This window comes from Leptonychotes weddellii, chromosome 10 (assembly GCF_054177405.1).
Source record: "Leptonychotes weddellii isolate Sample4059 chromosome 10, ASM5417740v2, whole genome shotgun sequence".
Classification (NCBI taxonomy): domain Eukaryota; kingdom Metazoa; phylum Chordata; class Mammalia; order Carnivora; family Phocidae; genus Leptonychotes; species Leptonychotes weddellii.
Window position 1 is genome coordinate 43,876,792 of NC_138378.1, and position 15,314 is coordinate 43,892,105.

The window sequence follows — 15,314 nt, forward strand, 5'->3', positions numbered from 1 at the left end:
TTAAGAAAATAACTGTGAGCAACTGAATATTAAAGATGAAAATTTAGATAATCCATATATTAAGGGATATTTGAATTCAGTGCCTTTGTAGCATTCTTAGAACAATTTAATGCCTTCTAATTTTTTCTTAACAGTCATTGGTATAGGGCGCCTGGGTGGCTCAGTCGTTAAGCGTCTGCCTTCGGCTCAGGTCATGATCCCGGGGTCCTGGGATCGAGTCCCACATCGGGCTCCCTGCTCGGCAGGAAGCCTGCTTCTCCCTCTCCCACTCCCCCTGCTTGTGTTCCTCCTCTCGCTGTCAAATAAATAAATAAAATCTTTAAAAAAAAAAAAAAAACAGTCATTGGTATATAAATTTTCATTTTTTGTACTTGAATACCCTAAATAAAATTGACACTTACTCTTGACAAATAACATATACATCTATATATTTACTCAAAGGTGGTTAAATAACTTTTCTTTTTGCAAACTGTCATCTTAAACATTTTATCAAAATTCGTTCATTTAATCATGTGTTTGAATTATTTTAAGACAGGTATATATTACCCGTATTTTTCAGAAAACAAAATGTTTTACTTAGCGTATGTCAGATTCTGAGCAGTGTATTTTTTCATGAAATTGTGTAAGTTGCAAATAAAACCTTTCATTTCATAGTACAATTTATCTGGACAAACACTTTAAATTCCAGTTTTACATTTGAAATTACAAATGTCTCTTAGCCTTTTAAAACTTTAGTAAAGTAAGGTATAAATATCAGAGAAAAAGCTCTGAACTTTCTTCTCAGGATCAGGAATGCCCAAGTTCTGGAAGGTGGGAGCAGGAGAGCCCGTGAGTCCATGAGGGCAGGTAGCCTGTCGTACAGAGCCCAGCCACTGCCACAGCGCTGAGCGTTAGCCGAGGAGAGTGTCATCCCAGAAGCTCAATTATTGTGATGTGAGTGGTGGCTAGCTGTAGATTTATTATATCAAATTGTGTATTAAACAGCTATCCTCAACTTTAATAAAGTTACTTTTAAATGCCAGATTGGTCATTGGCATGTTAAAACAAAGTTATTCAGTTCTCTAGTTAAAGAGATTATGGAAACCTGCCCAAACTCTGAACTTAGCAGAGGGGTAATCATTTTGTGCTGCTAGTGACTCTGTTTTGAGAAAGCCTCAGCACATGTGCTTCATTCACAACGTGATGTTACATATTTGGGATTCCAGGTAAGATTTTATTTTAAAAGAGTTACCTGCAAAGAACAAAATTTTTAGAACAATTAACAACATTCAGATTCTCCTTACAAAGCTGATATATTTTTCACTATTCAGGCACAAGGTGACAAAGTAAGTTATGATCTCCTGATACTTAAATTTCCTGGGAACAAAATAAAGCTAGACATGTTTTGTTTAAATTTTTTTTCCATAAAGCATGTGAAATAGTTACCACTCGCTACCTACCATTAATCTTTACATACTTATCTGATTTTTCAAGCTCTTTCACATAGACTGTGATTTCAGCTTCAGAACAACACAAAGGGAAACAAATGCATTATGGGGAGTATAATCCCCTTTTGGAGGATGATCTCAATTTAGGCCCCATTTTCCTATTGGGCTAGGAAATGGGGATATGCATGGTTAAGGCTAGTCCTGCCCTCATGGAGCAACCAGAACAGTAACAAGAGAGCAGATTTATGCACAGAGTACTCTCAGAAGGGCTTTGGCCTCCACCCACAGAGCACAAGAAAGCATCCAGGGAAGTGACTAGGTCTTGAAGGATTAGAAGCAGTTTTTCAGATACACAAATGGAGAATGGCAATCCAGGTACAAGGAATAACATGTTTTTGATAAAATCTGGGTACTCTAGAAAATCACTAACTATGAGTAGAGAGTATAGGGCAGATGTGGGACATAAGTAAGGATGAGATTTTAGAATTAGATAGGGGACAGATCAAGAAAGAGTTTATAAACCTAATCCAGTAGGCAGTAGGAGCCATGGAAAGATTTGACCTCACCTGGTCAGATACTCCTCCAGGGTTCACAGGAAAGATGTACTGGAGGAGCTGGGACTGGCCCAGTCTGGCTGACTCAGTAGAGAAACTGCAGTCCAGGCAAGCAGTTCTTAATACAGCGTGCAGTAGAATAAATAAGTAGTGTTTAAAAAAATACAGATGCAGAAAGGTAAATATGGTAATGGAAATGGTAACCATCTGGATAAATCAAAATGAATAATGGCTGTAAAACAATGTCTTGTGGAGATGGAAATACAGAGAGAACTAAAATATAAGACTAGAGTGGCATATAAATTGGGGGAGGGGGATAAATTGAGTAATCTAAAGTTCTTGCATTAACTGAGAGTCCCAGTCAGCTCATAACATGAGACTTGGAGTGCACGTAGACATGGTAAAGTGTGTGACTTTCAAGTCAGTAGAAGGAACACTAGTCCACTAAATGATCATTGAAAAGCAAACAAAGGAAATAAAACAGGTATGACAACCAGAAAGCATTTAGTAATATGGTAGATTTAGACCCAAATAAGTAAGTAATTACATGGATTATATGCTGTAATTTTTTTTAGGTGAAAGTCTTTAAAAATCAGCTGTGAGCGTTTGACAAGAGAAGTCTGAAACTTTCTCTGTCTTCATAGACAAAAGATAGGAAAAGGTACATCATGCAGACTCCAGCCAAAAGCTAATGTGTACCTATATTTTCTATGTATTAAAAAAACTTTAAGGCAAAAGCATTGTTAGACATGGAGATAGATTTCTCGAGTACGAGAATATGTAAAAATTCCAAATTTGTATGTACGTAACAGCCTTAGCGTATTTAAAGCAAAAATGATGAGAATACATGGAGAAGTATGCAAATCCACACTCGGTGGGAGATTTTCACACACCTTTTGTGTATGATAGACTAAGCAGACCAATATTGGTACAGATATGGGAGCCTTGAAGAAAACATTCAGCCACATTGGCCTGGTGAACAATTACAGAGCAGTGTATCCCAAATCACAGAACACACACTGCTTTCAGGCCCACCAGGAACATTTATGAAAACTGACTAGGACATTTGACTACAAAGTGAGCCTGAGTACTTCTAAAGGAGTTACATCATGTAGACTGTGTTCCCTGATCACATTATAATTAAGAGAAATCAGTAATAACAAAAATGCTCATGTTTGGAAACTAATAAATACACTTCTAAGTAACCCATTGGTCAGAGAAGAAATCAAAAAGGAAATTAGAAAAATATCTTGAGCTGAATGATAATGAAAATATTATACATCATAACTTGTGAGAAGCAGCTAAAGCCATTCTTAGAGTCAAAATTTATAATCCTAAAGGCTAGTATTAGGAGGGGAAAAGGCTGAAGACCAGTGCTGTACACATTCATCTCAAGAAGTTAGGAAAAAAATAGTAAACTAAACCCAAAGCAAACAATAAAGATGAAAACAGGATTTCAGGAATTAATGAAATAGGAAAAAAAATCAAAAGTTCTTATATTTTTAAAAGATTATTAAAATTGATAAACCATGGGAAGAATGACCAAGAAGAAAGGAAAGAGGCATAGTTGAAACTTTAGTTGAAAACAACAACAAACCTGACAAAAAAAAAGGGGGGGGTTGTTGTGGAATGATGACCATTGCTGGTGGGAATGCAAAATGGTTCAGCCATTTCAGGAAGTCTGGCAGTTTCCTGTTCCCTCACTGTATGTGTTAGTTTTCTACAGCTGCTATAACAAATTGCCACAAACTTAGTGGCTTGAAAAACAGTATTACAGTTTTGGAGGCCAGAAGGCTGACATGGGTCTCATGTGGCTAAAGTCAAGGTGTGGCCAGGGTTGTGTGCCTTCTGAAAGCCCTAGGGGAGAATCCTCTACCTTTTTCTGCTTCTAGAAGCTGTCCACATTCCTTGACTCATGATTGCTTCCGCCATCTTCACAGTCAGCAGTGGTGAGTTGAATCCTTCTCACATGGCCTCAGTCTGACCTTTTCCTCTTGCCTCCCTCTTCCAGCTTTCAGAGACCCTGGTGATTGCATGGGGCCCACTAGCAACATCTCTCTATCTGCTGGCTAGCAACCTTAGTTTCCCTTTGCCATGTAACCTAACCTTCAAACATTCCAGAGATTGAGATCTAGGGGGACATTGGTCTGTCATGTTGTACAAGCCAGCAATTCCAGTCCTAAAAAATGTATTCAAGATAAATGAAAATGTTTGTTCATACAAAGACCTGTACTGAAATGTTTATTGCAGCTTTTTCCATAATCTGCCAAACTGGTAACAACCCAAATGTCCATCAACTGATGAGTGTATAAACAAGCTACACTGATACATGTAGACATGTGAATAAATCCAAAAGTATTATGCTAAGCCAAACACAAATGGCTCTGTGACTCCATTTATGTGACATTTTTGTCAAAGCAAAACTATAGGGACAGAAATAAGCTGTGGTTGGTTACCAGGCCTGCTGAGGCAGGGGGTGGGGGGTGTGTGGATTGACTTCAAAGGCACACAAGGAAACCTCTTGGAGTGGTGGAAGACGTTCATATACCTCAAATAAGCCTGATATTTTTTCTTAAAAAGTAAAAAAAGGCAGAAACAATGGGAATGAAAAAAGAAAATGTCACTCTACAGATCCTGTTAGACATTAAGATGTCATAAATAAAATTGAAAATACAGAAGAAATGATAAATTCATTTAAAAAATAACTTACTGATAAAAAATTAATAGAAGGTCTCATAATAATAGATAATCCATAATTAAGATCCTCAAAGTTTAGGCCGAGATAGCTTCACCCAAGAATCCTACCAGATGTGTAAGGAGCAGAGTGTTCTTTCACTCCTCTCCCTGGGGTAGGTAGGGGCAGCGCTTGCCTCTCCCGGACCACTGAGGATGTCTGTGCCCTAATGCCCCGAACCTGGGAAGCTGAACCCTACCTGGCAAAAAAAGACTGTAGTTGTAAGTGAGCTCTAGCCTGGAGGTGGGAAGATGGGCCTGGATTGTCAGGGTGGGCGCAGTCTAATCACTTAGTTCCTTAGACCTGAGAGCCTTTCCTGGCTGTAGTCAGAGGGAGGCTCAGAGGGACGGACCACTGTTGGCTCTGATGACAGAGGAAGAGGCCACAGCCAGGAACGCAGGGGCCTCCAGAAGCTGGAAAAGGCAAGGAACTGATTCTCCGCTGGAGCCTCCAGAGGGAACTCAGCTGTTTTTTGATTTTAGCCCAGTGAGACCCAAAGGAGACTTCTGACCTTTGCATAAATTCCTGTCTTTCTTAGCTAGAAGTAGCTGTCACCCACAGGTCAAAGCAGCAGGTGCTCTAAACTTCTGCCAAGTCTAGAAGTGTAAAGCCAAGTGCACAGCTAAAAACAGCCTACAAGACACCAAGCCACAACACCCACCCATGTCAAATCTGTGTAGCTAGAAGTCCGAATCATGGTCATTGCAGGGGAGGAGTGGTAGATGAAGGGAGCCTGAAGGGACATTCTGGCGTCCTGGTAAGTTTCTTGATCTTGGTGTTGGTTACATGGGTGCCACTGTTTTGTGAAAACTTGTCAGGCTGTACATTTACATGTGCACTTTCTGTAATACTTTAAAGTGTTAAGAAGGGGGGGGAAGTGCCACATTCTGAGCCCCATACACCTGGTCCCACAAAACCTCACCATGAGTTCCTTGGTCTGCATCATCCATTCTCTGTTATTTCTCAATGTTTCTGACCAGTTAAAATTTTTCAGAGGCTAATTGCCCCCAGTTTCCTCACCTGAGTTCTGAAAGAAATTGAAAAGTAAAACTGGCAGCGGGAGGCCAAAATAATCACCTTTATTGCTGACAAAGTCTTAGCTTAATGTGAGAGCCAGATGAGCTTGTTAAATGAAGCCCATAATTAGGGGGAATCACCCTCCCTGCGCCCCCACCCCAGGCTGTGCTGGATGAGTGCAGGCCTTCTCAGAATTCTATCCACTACCACCTCACCTAAATTGCCTGATTCAATTAGGTAAAACACAAGAACAAGAAACTTTTGGTCCTAGACATTTCAGTAGCATTGGCTTAAACATTGTTTCAGAGTCTGGTGCCCTCTCAGCAATCTGTGGCTTTTAAAGCACTTAGTGATTTTCAGCTGCTGTAATTAATGTCAGTGCTCCTGTTTGACTCAAGGAAGCAGGTGGGTGGGTGTTACTGACCCTCCTTGTCTCCTGCTGTAACGCCCTGCACTCCCCGATAAAGAAACCAGATAGATATTTCTGTCTTTCCCAGTGAACGGTGTAGCTGTTTGTCCACAAAACTTGGCTCTGACAGTCTTACCAACACAGCCTTGTCAATAGAAAGAATGTCTCCAGGAAGATGTGAGCTGAGGGGAATTTCTTTTTGGGCATCTGGAAACTGGAAACTGATTATAATGTCCCTCAGGTTAGACACCTAAGGAGAGAGGGCAGCTTACCGGCCCCTCCCCACCCCCGCCATGCCAACACCTGGTAGTATTCTCCAGGGCTTGACCCTGTATTCCTCAGTTATTTCTGTTTGTTCCAGGTTTCTTATTGCAGAGTTGTTAATTTCAGTGTTTTAAGGTGTTACCTGACATAAAGAAAAATCCTAGCTTTAAAAAGATGCTTAAAGAACGGAAAAATCTTCAAGACTTGAACAAGTTTGAATGATGGGATTTCAGAAATATCAGTAGATGGGAAAATTTTTTTTAAAGATTTTATTTATTTGAGAGAGAGCATGTACACGAGTGGGACGGGGTGGGGGGAGAGGGGAGGGTCAGAGGGAGAGGGAGAAGCAGGCTCCCTCCCTGAGCAAGGAGCCTGATATGGGGCTGGATCTCAGGACCCTGGGATCATGACCTGAGCCAAAGGCAGACACTTAACCTACTGAGCCACCCAGGCGCCCCTAGATGGGAAATTTTTTAAAGCACCTCCCAGGATCTCCTATTCTCTAATTTGATCATAGTAAAGGCTGTTTTTCAGTGCCGGTTAGAAATTGTATTTACATGAATTTAGTGGATTCATAGTTCATATGACATTGTATCACTTTAATACTTACCTGTTTCTATTTGCTAAGAGTTTATTTCCTTCTAAAAAATGTTTAAAGGCGGGCGCCTGGGTGGCTCAGTTGGTTAAGCGACTGCCTTCGGCTCAGGTCATGATCCTGGAATCCCAGGATCGAGTCCCGCATCAGGCTCCCTGCTCGGCAGGGAGTCTGCTTCTCCCTCTGCCCCTCCCCCCTCTCATGTGCTCTCTCTCATTCTCTCTCTCTCAAATAAATAAATAAAATCTTTTAAAAAAATGTTTAAAGGCTGTTCTGTAAAAAAAAAATTGATACATGAATGTGACATTGAGTGGAGAATATTATTAGAATGCAGACATTACCTCACACCCATGTTATGCCATTGGACAGCCTTGGTTTGATCAATATTTCCCATGGAACTCCACATCAAAATTTCTGCTTTAGAAGATAGATGTTTTGCTGTTCTTCAGTAGCAGATGCAAATAAAAAACTGTTTTCTAAGAGAAAAATAAGTGTCTAATATTTCTTTTGAAAATACAGAGAATAGCACAATAACAAAAAGGATAAGTCACTGTCTTGCTATTCTTTTTGTGGGCCCCAGTTCACACATGTTTGCACACATATCACAGTGCACATTGGTATATTGATTTTCAAATGCTTACATCTTAAGAACCATTCATTTAAACGTGAACCATTTTCCTTTTTTTCCTCCTCATTCAACAACAACAAAAAATAATACAATTCTTCTGAGGTGCTAGACTTTTCCTAGTGAATATATAAACAATTTGCCATAACTAAAACAATTTCCTTTTAAAATCTGGGTGTTTATGATTCCCACCAGCAGATGCTGCTAAGTAATCACTCTGAGTTGTATGTGGCTGCGTGTCTTAGTCATGCTGTTAGGACAGCTATCTTCTTGACTATCAATAGTTTTGTGCAAATTTCTGAACAAAGGTAAGGTTTACCCAGTGTCAAAGTGGTTAATGCCAATTTAAGAGAGGTGAGAATTTAGTAAATCACTTGACACTGTCCAGAAAATACCTGAGAGGTTTTTAAGAGTATTCTAAAGTATGATGGGATATTCAGAGATGTCTGATTTAAGGAAAACTTCCCATCTCTTCTAGAAATCTATCATTTGGGTAAAGATAAGATGTGACATTACTTTATACCTAAGTGCTACATATGACCTTAAATAGTGCCTGGTGTTCATAAGCGAAAGTAATGACAGACCAACCATAAAAATAATCTCTAGCTTTAGATAAATTTTTGATCTTGATAGTTTTCTCTGATGTCTTGGGATGGACAGATTATCATCTCTACTTTGGGATGACAGGACTGTGACCCATTTGCTAAGTGGTTTATTCTATTCCCACATCCAGATATGGAAGAAGTCATCCATTCAGATCTTCCTGAGGCCCAGCTGTCTTTGTGGTGCCTTCAGGAGGAACAGGAATGAGTGAGTGGAAGCCCCTGCTTTTCCTGAGCTCGGCCCTGTGTGTTATTTAATGTAATGAGGTTAACATGCTCTGTGTGAGGCACCATCTGGCTGCATTATGTTGTCATATTATTATTTCACTTATCTTCAGAATACTCTGAAAGACAGTTGTTTTTCTCTCCCCTGTTAAGACGCTGAGGCAGGTTCGGGAAGATGAAGCTCTGTTCTCACCTACTTCCCCTTCTCCACCTTCTGTGCTGGGCTAGCTTCCTTAATCACTTGAAAGATGGCGTCACCATTTCCATCCTCAGCTTTCCTTCCCTTCCCCTCCTCAGTCCTCCTGTGTGTGCTCACCTCCACTCTTCACTTCAGCCACATGCCGATGGTACCATATTTGTACTGTGGCCTTCATCTCTCATTCAAGCACCAGATCCATATTTCTAACCATGTGTTGGAAATATATCTAGCTGGGTGGCCAACAGGTACCAACACTTCAGCAGTCCCAAACAGGCCTCCTCATGTCCACTGCCCACCCTCCTCCTGGGTACCCTAGTCTGGCTAATGGAACACCCTCTGTCCAGTTGTTCAAACCTGTCTCCAGAGGCTCCCACATGGGTTCCCCAGAACCTCAGTTTTGTGCCCAGGAGGCTGTGAGGCATTGGGCACCTACCCTACCAGCCTCTGGTAGCACCTTGCCCAGAAAATTACCCTCTTGGTCCACATGGTCTTGTAACTGTAGCTGGTTCAACTCGGGAGGGCTCCTGACCCATGACAGCCATGGGTGGCTAGCAGCCTGTGGGATTAACCTGTTTGGCATGAGAGAGTGAAAGAAGGGCCTGATTGCATTTAACAGCAATTTAGCAGTCTGGGTCATTAGGAAGAGGGGAACCCAGGGAGTTCACAAAGAATGTTTTGTGGGGGACTGGTTATACAGGTGTTGCAGAGTACAGGGGAACCCTGAGTAACATGGAAATGGCAGCTCCCAAGGGCCATGCTGATGAGAATGGCAAGCAATTGGCACTTTGCCCCTCTTGCCCTGTGGTGCTCCCCTGGCTCCCCTCTGCAAAGCCTAATCAGAAGCTGCTGCAAAGCTAAAATATGGGCTACAGGGTTGCGAAGGAGGAGAGGGAAGGGAGGCTGTGGGCTGTGGGCCACATAACCTAGTCGGACTCTCCCTAGGAGTTTGAATATGAAGGTGGTGGTCCGCAGCCACAGCAGGGGCTGAGAAACCAGGACACAGTGAGGTCAGCATCAGTCTACTGACCCTCCTCTCTTTCTCTGTCTCTCTCTTCATGTGGTGAAATCCAAGAGAACATCAAAAGTAAAAGTGATAATGTCAAGCTTTACCCAAGCTTTGTGATCCTGGAAAACTGAAGGCTGGGAAAACCCCTGTCCTTTGTGTTCCAGGAAATGACTTTCTGCCAAGATCCCCCTTCCCATACAATTTAGAGGACATTCACAATGTCCCCTTGTTTGCCATGGACAAGATTCGACCCAGACTGGTCCCCACTGATTAATCAGAATAAAGTGCTCCAACTCTGACCCACCCTCAGCTGGACCCAGCCTCTCAGCCCCTCCTTGGGCCCTCCTGAGAATAGGCTGGCCTCTGGGTGAGTCATTCTCTGATTTTCAACCAGATCCTGCCACTCCTCCACCCCACTTCCCCACAGCCAGCTCTCTCCAGCTTTGTTCCCTACTCCCTATAACAGGAAAGCCCTTTTTGCCTGACCCTGAGCTATGCAGATGCCATGATCAGAGCGTTCCCCCTATCGCAACAGTCCCTATCTCCAGCCCTTACAACAACCCTTTGGAATAAAGTCTTTCCTTACTATGTCTGTATTTGTTTTTTATTTGATAAATCTTACTGGAGTGGGGAGGGGATGCAGGGAGAAGAATTTCCCAGGTGGGAGATGGAGGCAGGGCATGTCAGGCATATATAAGGCAGGGGGACATGAGAGCAGTCAGTGCTGTGGGTATAGGGACTCAGGGAGAGGCTCGGGATGATTTGGTGCCTTTGGGCAGGAGGACAAATGGATACCAGTGCCCTGAAGCCTGCCCCTCAATGTTCAGACCAAGGGTCCTTATATGCACAGGACTGTGGGTCTATGGCCCAACAACCCCATCTTACCTATCCCCACCCCCCACGTGCACACACAAGTGCTCTTTGTCCAACCCTCAGCTTACTCCTGGAGACCTGGCTGTCCTGGGAGGTTGTATCCAGGGCAGAGACCTGCAGAGGTTCTGGGAGCCAGCTGGGTCTGAGCTCTCCTCACCTGTGGAGAGGGGAGGCTGGCAGTGCCCAGTGCAGGGGTTCACGTGTGCAGTGCTGGGCCTTGAGCAGGCAGGCTGGCTAGGGATGCGGAAAGGGACAGAATAGCTGGACCAGCAGGGGGAAGGCCCCTGATGTTGACAGGACTCCCTTCTTGGAACTCCCACAAAACATATTCCTATATCATGGTGCTTAGATGGCTTATGTGCTTGAGCTTTTCACTACACCACAAAATCCTTCAGGTCAGGGTCCATGTCCAATTCATCTCTGGAGTTCCAGGGTCTGGCATGCAGTCCACTCAGCTGTCAGCTGGATGGATGATGCCAATCTGTGGGCATTACAAATGGGGTTCGTGTTCTCCATACAAGATTGTTTTTAGTGGCTGGAGAAAATGCTTCTAGCAGATTCTATATACATCAGTCAGGAGCAGTCAGGAGAGAGAAACCACATAGTGAACAGGGAAAATTTAATATGAAGAATTATCAACTATAACAGAATTAAAGAGGATCTGGATAGTAAGAAGCAGAGAAAATGCCAGAGAGTACAGCAATAACAGCTACAAGGAGCAGCCACTGCCCCTGGGGCTGAGAAGGAGCTCCTGGGGAAGTGGGGTGGAGGAGTGGCAGGATCTGGTCGAAAATCAGAGAATGACTCACCCAGAAGCCAGCCTATTCTCAGCCTATTCTCTATTAATTGCCCTCCCCACCCCAAAGCCCCTGCCAGGCACACGGAGCAGTTTCTGTGGTGCTGCCCTGGGAAACCTGCAGGAAACCCACCCTATAGGGTGCTAGGAAGGCTGTTCTCAGGGAGGCGTCTGAGAAAAGGCATTCCTCTCTACAACCACCTAAGTGCTGCAGGAGCCTGCTGGAACTTGGAAGGAGAATGCCTCTTCCCATTGCCCTCAACTAACAAAATTTAATGTGGTGCCAGCTGGCAAAGAAAAAATATGTAAAGGGCGCATCTTAATTTTCACGAGCAGGCAATGAAGGATGAATTTGAAGTTGAGAGACAATATATTGATAGTTGACAGTATGAATTATTTAAACAAGAAGTACACAAGATCTATCAACTAGGCAGGGCAGTTTACTGCTATTGTTGTTATTTACTGATTTACCTTCAGAAGAACTGACCTTGTTCTTGACCTCCTTCCTCTATGAGAGAGATCCCTTGCACTTAGATCTTCCCCTGCCTGTGGCTCCCTGTGGCTGCACCCCTACTGCATGAAGTACAGAAACCATCCCACCTGCTCCTCTTTGAGGAAAGTGGTAGCTGCTGAAACCCCACCTTGCCCAGGCTAGGAACTCGATCCTCTTTTAGTAGAGATCCAAAACATAAAAGTAGATCTGGTCAACAGACTCACACATCACTTCTCTCCCATGGGCCTCCATACCCCTATTTTAAAATCAAAACTCCACACAAGCCCTCTCTATCCATCCCCTATAATTTTCTGTAAAATCTTCCACATTGACTTGCTTTTGATCATGGCACATGAGCTCGGTGCCCCCCAAGAAGCTGGCTCCTGTCCTGCCCATCCATGGCTGTGTAGAGCAAAACCTTGTCATGCTCAGTGAGGTGCCAGTTGATCAGTTTAGCAAGCATAGATTTGTAGGTAGTATTGCTGTATGAAAGGTTCCCAGTTGTTGATGTGGCAATCATAATTCTTGAGTAATTTGTCCCCATCTATTTATCTCTATAAGCAGCTTGTTTCTGCTACTAATCAGGCTCTGTCTTCCTTTATGAGCCAGTGAGAATTCTACATATCATCTGATATCTGATATCATCCTCTTTTTGCTTTGGCTACTAGGGAGCTCAAAGTTCAATTTAGTGCCAAAGAAGAGTAATAAGCTTGTTCTTAATTTCTGGCACATTTATCTCCCTGCTTCACCTGTACATTTTCCAATAGCTTAAACAATTAGCTGCCATGTTTACATCTGTATGTGTTTTTACTATAAAGCTTATCATATCTCTTTTTGTTTTTGAATTTGGCAGACCATACATTTTAAACAAGCATACATCGTTCCTATTTAGGTCTTCTAATTATCTTTTTCTTCTACTTTGAGAATGTTTTATAAAGCTTAGCCTATAACTTTATTTATCCATTTACCCAGCTTCCAGATATCTGTGTGGCCTCTATGGGCCACACAGAGGGCTAAAGTTCAAGGCATGATAACCCAGCCAGCAGGCACAGCTCAGAGCTCTGCTGTTTGAGGGCTCTGATGGAGAAGCTCAGGATGCTACTGAAGCTTGTAAATGGAATGCCCAATCTGGACTTGGTGGGGCCTCAAGCAGTCTTTCCAGAAGAAGTAACACCAAGCCTAAAGGATGCTGGATTAGCCTTCTTATGTTTTAATCAGGAATGGAGGCTGGATTTTGTTAAATGCTTTCTCTATCGAAATAATCATGTTTCTTCCTTTTCAATTTATTTTTAAAAGTATTTTATTGAGATGTTTGACATAGTGTAAGCTCAAAGAATACATGTGTTGATACATTTATATATTGTGAGTGACATAATTCTCACTGTAGTGTCACCTAACACTTCTATCACATCACATAATTATCATTTCTTTTTGTGGTGGGAACAATTAAGATGTAGTCTTCTAGCAACTTTGAAGTTTATAAAACAGTATTGTTCTCTATAATCTCTATGCTGTGCATTAGATCTCCAGGACTTATTCATCTATTAATTGCAATTTTCATCCTAAGACAACATCTCGCCAGTTCCTCCAGTCCTTGGTAACCACCACTCTACTCTCTGTTTTTAGGAGGTCAGCTCTTTTAGATTCCACATGTAAGTGATATCATACAGTATTTGTCTTTCTCTATCTGACTTATCTCACTTAGCATAATGCCTCAAGGTCCATCCATGTTGTCACAAATGGCAGGATTTCCTTCTTTCTCATGGCTGAATAATATTCCATTGTATATATGCATACATCACATCTTCTTTATCCATTCATCCACTGGCAGACACTTAAGTTGTTTCCATATCTTGACTATTGTGAACAGTGCTGCAATGAACATGAGATTGCAGATACCTCTTCAATATTCTCTTTTCATTTCTTTTGGATAGATATCGAGAGGTAGAATTGTTGGATCATACTTTAGTTCTATTTTTTTATACTTTTTAAAATTAACATATAATGTATTTTTTGTTTCAGGGGTACGGGTCTGTGATTCATCAGTCTTACACAATTCACAGCACTCACCATAGAACATACCCTCCCCAATGTCCATCACCCAGCCACCCCATCCCGCCCACCCCACTCCACTCCAGCAACCCTCATTTCTTTCCTGAGATTAAGAGTCTCTTATGGTTTGTCTCCCTCTCTGGTTTCATCTTGTTTCATTTTTCCCTCCCTTCCCCTGTGATCCTGTCTTGTTTCTCAAATTCCTCATATCAGTGGGATCATATGATAGTCTTTCTCTGACTGACTTATTTTGCTTAGCATAATACCCTCTAGTTCCATCCACGTCATTGCAAATGGCAAGATTTCATTTTTCTGATGGCTGCATAATATTCCATTGTATATATATACACCACATCTTCTTTATCTATTCATCTGTTGATGGACATCTAGGCTCTTTCCATAGTTTGGCTATTGTGGACAGTGCTGCTATAAACATTGGGGTGCATGTGCCCCTTCGGATCACAACATTTGTATTTTTGGGGTAGTATATGCCAAATATATACTGTATACTGGGGTAGACCCAGTAGTGCAATTGCTGGGTCGTATGGCTCTGTTTTTCAACTTTTTGAGGAAACTCCATACTGTTTTCCAGAGTGGCTGCACCAGCTTGCATTCCCACCAACACTTTCTCTGCATCCTCGCCAACATCTGTCTTTTCCTGACTTTTTAATTTTAGCAATTCTGACTGGTGCGAGGTGGTATAGCATTGAGGTTTTGATTTGTATTTCCCTGATGCTGAGTGATGTTGAATATTTTTTCATGTGTCTGTTGGCCATTTGGATGTCTTCTTTGCAGAAATGTCTGCCCATTTCTTGACTGGATTATTTCTTCTTTGGATGTTGAGTTTGATAAGTTCTTTATAGATTTTGGATACTAGCCTTTTATGTCATTTACAAATATCTTCTCCCATTCTGTCGGTTGTCTTTTGGTTTTGTTGACTGTTTCCTTTGCTGTGCAAAAGCTTTTTATCTTGATGAAGTCCCAATGGTTCATTTTTGCCCTTGCTTCCCTTGCCTTTGGCGATGTTTCTAGGAAGAAGTTGCTGTAGCCGAGGTCAAAGAGGCTTCTGCCTGTGTTCTCCTTAAGGATTTTGATGGATTCCGGTCTCACATTTAGGTCTTTCATCCATTTTGAGTCTATTTTTGGGTGTGGTGTAAGGAAATGGTCCAGTTTCATTCTTCTGCATGTGGCTGTCCAATTTTCCCAACACCATTTGTTGAAGAGACTGTCTTTTTTCTCATTGGACATTTTTTCCTGCTTTGTCGAAGATTAATTGACCATAGAGTTGAGGGTCCATTTCTGGGCTCTCTATCCTGTTTCATTGATCCATGTGTCTGTTTTTGTGCCAGTACCATACTGTCTTGATGATTATAGCTTTGTAATAAGAGTTTAAAGTCCAGAGTTGTGATGCCACCAGCTTTGCTTTTCTTTTTCAACATTCCT

At 42.1% G+C, this 15,314-nt stretch overlaps 1 long non-coding RNA gene across 2 annotated transcripts in view; it reads left to right on the plus strand.

The window, feature by feature from the left end:
• The first annotated feature begins 6 nt into the window (after positions 1-6).
• Positions 7-15,314, plus strand: part of LOC145723856 (uncharacterized) — a 58,854-nt gene continuing 43,546 nt past the window's right edge. Inside the window, exons 1-2 of one of the 2 annotated variants that reach the window (XR_014149185.1) lie at positions 7-5,472; positions 8,359-8,435. This is a non-coding gene — a long non-coding RNA (uncharacterized LOC145723856). Of the gene's footprint in view, positions 8,436-15,314 lie in introns of both variants that reach the window. The other variant, XR_014149184.1, reaches the window with a different exon arrangement.